We start from the raw sequence: 8,869 nt of genomic DNA, 5'->3' as shown, positions 1-8,869 counted from the left end.
TCCGAGGGTTCAGAGACCTTCACGCTCCCTCCTTTCACTTGAAAGGTGTCTTCTTTTTTTCTCCCCAACCCCCCCCAACCCCCCGCAACACACACACACCCGACAGCTTGCCTGACCGTTGTTGCTGGGGAGATGAAATCCCAGGAGACGGGAGGCAAAGTAAGTCTCTTTCACACCCCGGGGAAAACGAGAGGAACGGGTCCCCAGCCGTGCGATGTTTCCGTGTCTCAGCACGGCCGACAGTCTCCTCCTCTTTCTAGGTGCTCCCGTTTCCTCCACCCCCCACCCCCCACCCCACCCCACCCCACCCCACCCCACCCCACCCCACCCCATCCCATCCCAAACTAAGGGTTTAGTTTAATGCCAAACTTCTACAAAGAAATAAGCAAATTTTTGTGCAATGTCCAGTGATCTCTTTCTAGGTTGATAGACTGATCAATGCCATGGTTAGTTCCCACAGTAAGTGGATGCCACCCTGTAAATCTTCTTGGCTCATTGCCTGCCACACCCGCTCCATTGCTGGTTAGGAGTAATTTTGTAAAACATGAAAGATAACACAAAATGGACTGATGACTCTGAGAGAAGAATTGTAATTGGAGGAAATTTCAGGACTGGCTCTGATAGTGCATCCATGAAAAAGTAAAACTCATCCAGAGAGTAGAAAAGTGGTTACTAGGGCTATGGGGAGAGGTTGGTAAAAGGGAACAAATGTTCAGCTATAAGATGAATAGAGTCTGAGGATCTAATGTAAAACATGGCACTCTTTTTGACATGTTTTGTATAAATGAAATCTTATGAAGATAAAAATCTAAGTAGGAAAGATGGAGGGAAGAAAAAAAAACAGAAAGTGAAATATGTGAGGTGATATTAATTAACTGGATGAGGAATCCTTTCACATCGTAAACACGTGAAATCACCACAGTTATATTTCAATTTCTTGCAATTTTGTATGTCAATTGTACCTCAAAAAAGTTGAAATTTTAAAAAAAGATATTACAAGATCTATGAAAAACCGTGAAGATTGTGTCTGGCTTGATAACATTGAGAACCTAGAACTCAGGCGATCCAAAACGTCCCCCTGCCGAGGAGAGTGTTTGTGTCATCGATTACTCAATTCCGAATTATCATATGCTCCAGAATTGTCGGTTGGATGCAAGATTTCAAAGCAGCCACATGCTGGAAAACTTAGTTTTAATGAGTTTAGTTCTATTCTCTCAAAGTGGAGCGCTCTATTTAAAGATGATACTTTACGTGGACTTCCTTGATGTTTCGGACGTTGGATCGGAGACGGATGTAGTGAGATATCATGAAGTAATTCCCTGTTTTTCTGTTTATAATTTCCGCGACATGATCCTTCTAGTTAGTAAGAAGCATTTGTGTTGCCTTGAAGAGAATTAGATTATTATCATAATAATGGAAAGGGAAAGTAGTAGGTTTATGCTTGGCCCTCTTATATTTAAAATATACCTTTTTGGCTAGAGTGTGAGGCACAGGAGATCTAGATCCTGCAATCGAGGAATGAATCTGTGCCCTTTGCAATGGAAGCAAACTGTCTTAATCCCTGGAACCCTAAGGAAGTTCCTCAAAAGAGACGGTTTGCGACTAGGTCAGAAATGATAGTCTTCAAAGGCAATCCCTTTAACTTCAAAGGAACAAAATTTACTGACTGAAGAAAAGCCTCTGGGTAATAAGAATGAGGAGTCTCTGACCTATGAGCGGCACATCAATACTCCTATTGCCGGCAACAGGAGTAAAGAGGACATCCCATGACACAGAATGACCTGTCCCAGGAGAGAAGCCCAGGTTCATTCTGCCTGAGAGGAGAAGGCGGGCCGAGTGATGGTCTGGGAAGGGTTTAGAGACTCAGGGTGAGGGCACATGGCTACGCTTGCTGATGAGGGGTCAGATTCCCGATGAGATGAGACGACACGGCTCACCAGCATGGTGGGGCCGTCAAGAACCCCCTCGAATCTTGCAGACCCTCTGCGACCAATGAGAGAGAGCCAGGCACCACTGCTCAGGGGGCACAGCTTCTGCTCTGCTCTTGGCAGGTCCCGGTCACCTGCCACCTTCCTGCCTCCAGCAGAGGTAAAGTAAGGCCCAAATGCCGCCTGAGGATCTTTGAGCTCAGAACGGAAACTCCCTTTTTTTCAGTGGCCTGGAGTGTCGTAAGCAATCCAAAGGTGAGCGGAATTAACTGCAAGTAGTCAGAATAATGGTGAGAACAAAAGGAAATGGCAAGTCATTGTTAACAATCTATGTTGGACTTAAAGTTTTGTGAAGAGAGAGACGGAACCTAGCTTCAGAAGGGGAGGGAGGTCCCGCAAGGTCGAATGAGGCCCACTGGTGGCTGGGGACTCATCTGGAGGAACTTCTCTGAAGAAGGGCCTGGGATCCATCTGAAAGCTGGAGTGGGAACCCAGGCCCGGGAGTGAGCGTCCAGAGCTGGAACGAGAGCTCCCGGGAGACTGACTCGAGCGCGGCTGCTTTCCGGGGCACCCACCTCCCCTTCTCCTCAGCTGATGCCCGCAGGCTGGGTAACGGCCCTTGAGGGAGAAGCCTTGGCAGAAGGTCTCCCCACGGAGGGAGCCCATAGGTGTCTCAGTCTGTCAGTGGCAGTTGCTCATTTTCCCGGGCTGCCAGCCCATCTGAGCTGTTTCTGTTGGAGGGAAAATCTGCCTGAAGTTATGCCTGAGGCCTGAGCTCTCTTGTTATCAAATTAGGCGAATATCCCATACATACTGTGAATACCTGGCATACTGCCATGGAATTCCTAAATATCCGTGTGCCGAAAGCTAACTCCGTCCCCACGTGTGCAAGCTAATTCAGCTGAACTCGCTCGTGTCTGACCCGTGTGGTAGTAGTGGTGAGAGCAGGAGTGGATCGGGAGCGAAAGGACCAGGTGGAATTTCTCGATTCAAATCCATGAATCTCTGAGGACTTGGTGAGCACGTTACACTTTAAGTGTCATTCCTGGCCTGAGAGGTAGCACGAACAGTACTTTTCTGACGGCCTCATGGAGACGTGAGACAGGAGTCGAGATCCACAGTATGCAGCGAGCGGTATCTTTGGTTATAGGCAGATCCAGAAAAAGCTATCAGCTCACTGTTGGTTCTTTCAAAGCACGTATTAGCTGTGTGGTTGCCCGATAACGTGAGTGCCGCCCACCTAGACTGTACACGCACCTCACGCACCGAGTATCTGTCGGCCTTGTAGATGAGGAGGTGGCTGAGTGGCGTTTGCGCGAGTGACTGGGTTTGAATCTAGACAGCACCCTTTGCTGTGGGCTTGGTGAAGTGCCGGTCCTCAGCACACAGGATTCTCATCCTTCCTGGCCGGTTTCTGGCGCCTCTCTACTATCTGGGTTCCACCAGCCTCATCTTTAGCAGCACCGGTGTGCTCTTACCACAAACCTCCGAAACAGCACGTTCTTTCAAGGTGCCTCCTCGTCCTTCACCGCTGGTGCTGGGCTCAGACCGTCCCCTGCCCCACGGCCCTTTCCCGGGCCTTTCCTTTTCACTCTCCCGTGGCTAAAGCTCTGACCCGTCCTCCAAGCGCGAGGCCTCTTCTCACTATTTCGCATTCCAGGCAGGCCTACTTATTCTGGGAGTTATTCCCCCTTGATACTTTCTGTCTATAACCAGGACCAGGACCAAGCATACACATCTCTTTCCACGCAACCCCTTCTTGACGCTCAGCTCTGCCGGGCGTGTTGGTGCTGACTCTCGTACGGATGGTGAGTTGACAGGTGACCGGTGACGGGTGAGCTTTGCATGAACCACGTGAAAAGTATGGTTGGCAAGCCTCTGACACAGATTCCCCCATGGGAAATCGTCGTCACCTCCTGAGACAGTCCTGGGAACAAAGGCGATGAACAGAGGATTCAGTGCTTCCGGACAAATCGAGTGCTTGTTGCAGACACAACCTGCCCCAGAGCGTCCAAGATCAAGTGTGAGGAAAGGCCTAGGAGTAGCAGGACCGGGGACTGAACAAGTCGGCTCTGCTCCTCTCCCGGCTGCAGTCCAAAGAAACGCCAAACAGGATGCCTCTTTGTTGCCATCAAGTGTCCAATTCTACACTTTTGTTAACAATGTATATAATGTTAAGGAGCGGGAGAGCCAGCTTTACTGAAACTTGTGGATCATGCACTTCTCATCCCTGCTACTGTTTGATACAATTAGAGTTTAAGAGCAGCCTGTTTTCCAGGAAAGATACTATATAACCAAAAGGTGCGATTTCTAGTGCCACCTTAATTTCCCCAGTCTCTGGGTACGAGAACTGAACCAAATGTTCTCTAGTATATTTTCAGGGACATGACAAGCTATTCAGATCCTTCCTGATAGATGTTCTGAAAAAGAACTACTAGCTGCAAGAACTAAATCTCAGTTTCAACTCCGGTAGAGGAGAAGCTGCGTTGCTGGCAACAGTTAAAAGAAACACTGTATCTTCCCAAGAATAGACTGGGTACCCCCAGCATTTACCTTGAGGCTGCAGCGAGGAAGACTAAGTCTGCCACTGAACTAGGTCCGTTTCTTTGACTTTAACCTTTATACGTGATTCCTGATATCTTCAGTTTCCGTATGCTGCCTGTAGCCCGAGACGTACAGGGCGCACCCCTCGTCAAGGCTCAGATTTCAAGAGTCTAATACATTTCCATTCAGACACAGATAGAAATCTGCAGAAGAGAGAATAATATGTATCTTGTTGGAGCGTTACAGGAATATCACGACATGACACGTGTGGCCCCGCGCGCCCCCAACCACAAGCCCAGATCTCCCGTCTCCCCTCCGAAACCTCCCCCTCCTCCCCCCCATACCCAGCCACCGAGGCGGGGGGGGGGGGCCCGGGGAGGGATGGCGGTCTCGGCCCCGGTTCCGAGAGGTCACTCGTGGAGCCGCCCTAGCTAGGCCGAGACGCCAGATGTGGCTGCCCTGCTGCTTCACGTCCATCTCCGTGAGCCATGCCCAAAAGGCACGTGAAATCATTGAGAGCAAATAGCGCCCCCAGAAAGCGCAAAATGATCCTCCTGAACCCCGCACGGCCGCCATCTTGGTGGATCCACGTTAGAGGTCGTTGGTAGGTATCCCCACTTGATGCCTGAATAGTACTCACGCGGACTCGATTTCTTTTCGCTTTTCCTGGGTGCCCTAGCCAGAGAGATCACGTGGGCCGGAGAGCAAACACGGAACAGAGCAGAGCCCCGAACCACAGCCAAGTCGAGGGCGTGCGGAACCGCAGGAACTCACAGATCCTGTGAGGGGACCCAGATGGGGAAGAAGCGTCCGTGCCGCGCGAGTGGCCGGAGACGTTTCTCCGTGGGATCTCTCGGGATGTCGCAGGGTGCCGGGTGCAGGGGCACCCCGGGAGGCCCGGTCCACCGAAAAGCCCGAAAAGTCTTCATGTGGGGCAGGCCCGCCCGGAATGGTTTCTTGCAGGGCCGGGCGAGGAGAATTCGGGGGCCCATACCTCCAAGCCCCACACTCGTCTTGAGAGGGTTCCACGTGGCATTCTGAAAGGCCGGGCGACGGAGGGAAGGGGTTCGTGGCTGCGGACAACGCCTGGCTGGAGGAATTCTTTGTCTTTGGCGACGGTTCACCCCGTAGGTCAGGTCATGAGGTTCCTCGACACCTTCCGCGGGGCGGATGTTCACAGGAGGAGTGGGGACGGGACGGCGGACTCGCAGGCCACCCTCCTGTCCCCACTGCTCCCCTCCCTCCAGAACTGGAGTTCGAATCTAGATGGGCCTCTGACCGCACACATCGCTGGGTTTACATCGTGCCGGCTTCACCTTCGATTCTCACAAACGGGCACTCTTGCTGCTTCTAGAAGTGTCCTAGAGAAGAAGACACCGGGTTCCGTACGAGATCAGCTTCTTGGACGTGGCCCTCTGGAGCCCGTGGCTTTGGCTTCAGGGGAAGCGCGCTGCCTACGGTATAGCCTGGCCCGGAAGCTCATCCGAGGATTCCTAAGGAGTTCGCGGGCCTCGAGGATTCTGTTTCCGAAAAGCGTTTTCTGGAACCGGGCGACTTGGGAGAACGTGTCACTGGTCTGGAAAATGGAAGGCCGCTGTCCGAGGGTTCAGAGACCTTCACGCTCCCTCCTTTCACTTGAAAGGTGTCTTCTTTTTTTCTCCCCAACCCCCCCCAACCCCCCGCAACACACACACACCCGACAGCTTGCCTGACCGTTGTTGCTGGGGAGATGAAATCCCAGGAGACGGGAGGCAAAGTAAGTCTCTTTCACACCCCGGGGAAAACGAGAGGAACGGGTCCCCAGCCGTGCGATGTTTCCGTGTCTCAGCACGGCCGACAGTCTCCTCCTCTTTCTAGGTGCTCCCGTTTCCTCCACCCCCCACCCCCCACCCCCACCCCCCGCCACCGACCCCCGCCCCCAGCAGCCCTGCCACCCCACCCCAGACCAGACCGCCCGGCCCGGCCGCCCGGCCGCCTTTCCTTTCCGGTGTTTGTGGCCAGTTGTTTTGAAATCCATGTTCTCCTGTCCTCACGTGCACTTTCCCCACCCAGCGGCGCATGCTTGTGTTTGTTGTCGTTGGACTTGATCACGGTCTCGACACAGGTTGACTTTCGTTTTCTCTTGTTGGGGGTCCGAGTGTCTCCTTCTTTTCCTTTCTTGCTCCTGGGCTTGCGTGTCTGTGTCTGTGTCTGCTTTCGAGGAGTCCTGCTTTGTTCTCGGAGCAGCGCTTGCCTGGTTTCGCTTTGCCGGTCGGTCCCTCCCTCCCTGCCTCCCTCCCTTCTCTCTCTCCCTCCCTCCCTCCCTCCTTCGGGGGAGGGGGCCCGGGGGAGCCCGGGATGTCACTGGTGCCCCTCTCTCGGCCGTCCCCGCCCCGAGCCCCGCCGCCCGCCGGCGTCTCCGTGGAATGTCCCCCCACCAGCCTGGCATCGCGTGGGTGGGTGGGGGGAGCGCGTCTCCTTCGTGGCAGCCTCCTGGGGAGCTATTTCCCAGCTCCTCTCCCTTCCTCTGCGGCCGGGGTCGCGTCGCGTCGCGTCTCTCGGAGGCGGCGGCTCCGGGCCGAGCTCGGGCGTTTGGGCGGCCGGCGACAGCGACCCGTCCTCGGGACATTGGAGCCGGTTGTCAGGAGCCACCTGGCGGCCGCTTTTATAGTGTCCCTCCCCTCTGGAGCTTCGGCGACCTTCAGGAGGGTTGTGACTCAGCCGCCGGGCCCGAGGCACAGCTCTCAGAGACCAGCTCTGCTGGCGGCGACAGTGGCGGTGGCGCCGAGGCCTAGGGACGTCCTGCTGTCGCCGGAGATTGGTTCTCTAGGTTTCTGAGGAGGGTGGCCGTCGCGGCGGCGGCGGCGCTCCAGAGCCGGGCTCTGGGGTGGCCTGACCGGGTCGACCAGCGTCTCCCCGTGCCCCTCCGGCCGCGGAGACGGACCGGCCGGACCCTACCTGGGCCGGGCCGCCGCGGTGGGCAGGGAGGGAGAGGGTCGTCCCTCCCTGGAGCGCCTGGGACTCGGCGGTCTGGCCTCCTCCCGGGCCTCCCTCAGGAGGGTTTGCTTTCTTCCTTCAGGAGGGTTGGCTCCCGCCCTCCAAAGGATTTGCTGTTCGCCTTTTCAGAAGGGTTTGCGTCTCCCTTCAGGAGGTTCTTGCTTTCCCGCCCTTTCAGGAGGGTTCGCCACCCCGGAGGGTTTGCTTTCTCACCCCTCCCCAACTCCCTGAATCACGGCCAGGAGGTCAGGGACCGGCTCGAGCCGTCCTGGGTGCCACGGACAGGACGGTCTGGGGCCCCGGGCGTGGTCCCTCGTGGGGGCCCGCTCGTCTCGTGGGAGGCGCCTCGCCGGCGGGTCTCTCTTCGTTTTTCTCTCTGGCAACTCGAAGCCAAACCCCCGCTCGGAGACTCGGACGGACGGGTACACCTACCCGTGCGGGCGAAGGGGGAGGGCGTCCCCGGCCAGCTCCCTCCCCCTTGGCGTCTGCGCCCCCACCTCGCCCACCGGGCGCCCCCTTCGCCCCCCTCCCCCCCCCAGTCGACCAGATGACCCCCGACAGCTCCGGGCCTGGTGTTTCTGGGGTAGTGCTGGGGACAGGTGGCGGTGCCAAGGTGCCAAGGTCCCTCTCTGCCAGTCGTGGGTGGGCCCCGCTGTCGGGCGCTGTCATTTTGTCGCCCGAAATGGGCCTTTTCTGCCACCAGGTAAGTGCCGACACGGTCTCTCTCGGCGTCTGCCGCCGAGGACTTTGGGCCTCTGGACGCACGCGGGGCTCTGGGCCTCTGGGCCGCCGGCCTGGGCCTGTGCGCCGGCTCCCGCGTGGCGTGTCTGGCAGACCCGACCCGTGGCGCCACCTCCGGTCTCTGGGTGACCCGAGGGCGGCGGGGCGAGGCGCCGTGGGTCTTCTACCCTGTGTGACCCCCGCTGCGGGCGCCCGGTGGTGGCCGGGACGACGCCCGCTCTTGTAGGCTCCGTGCCCCGTGTCAGGCAGCTCCTCCTCCTGGGGTCGTCGTCGGCGGCTGTCGCCTGAGGCGAGGCGAGGTGAGGTGTGGCGGGGGGAGGCGGCCGGCGAGGCTTAAAGCGGGCCCCTCCGGCGACTGTCCTCACCGTGCCTTCCCCCCCTCCCCCTCGGCTCAACGGATCGATGTGGTGTGGTCGTGCTCTCCCGGGCCGGGCCTAAGCCGTGCCGGACGAGGGACGGGCGTTCCTGGTGAACGTGTGCGGTCTTCTCGGTCTGTCCACGGGGCCCCTCGCCTGCCTTTCCCCCTGCCCGTCGGGGAGGGTGAGGAAGGCGGGAGGGTGGGTGCGGCCTCCGGCCCTGACTCTCGGTCTCCTGCCCGCCCCCCTCCACGGGGCGTCAGGGAGGCCGTCGGTCTTCGGACACAGCGGACGCTCTCGCTTCGCCTTCTCGGCGCGTGTCCC

The 8,869-nt window shown here is 57.0% G+C and overlaps 1 long non-coding RNA gene across 1 annotated transcript; it reads right to left on the bottom strand.

Moving 5' to 3' along the window:
* Nucleotides 1–570: 570 nt before the first annotated feature.
* LOC145518741 (uncharacterized) lies at nucleotides 571–7,011 on the bottom strand. The gene is made up of 3 exons (XR_014063240.1): nucleotides 6,894–7,011; nucleotides 4,482–4,675; nucleotides 571–3,855 (listed from the first exon to the last, which is right to left on the bottom strand). It is a non-coding gene; the product is annotated as an uncharacterized LOC145518741 (long non-coding RNA).
* Between the last annotated feature and the right edge of the window lie 1,858 nt (nucleotides 7,012–8,869).

This window comes from Giraffa tippelskirchi, chromosome 8, assembly GCF_054371585.1.
Source record: "Giraffa tippelskirchi isolate mGirTip1 chromosome 8, T2T-mGirTip1v1.2.pri, whole genome shotgun sequence".
Classification (NCBI taxonomy): domain Eukaryota; kingdom Metazoa; phylum Chordata; class Mammalia; order Artiodactyla; family Giraffidae; genus Giraffa; species Giraffa tippelskirchi.
This window is presented reverse-complemented; position numbering and strand designations above follow the sequence as displayed.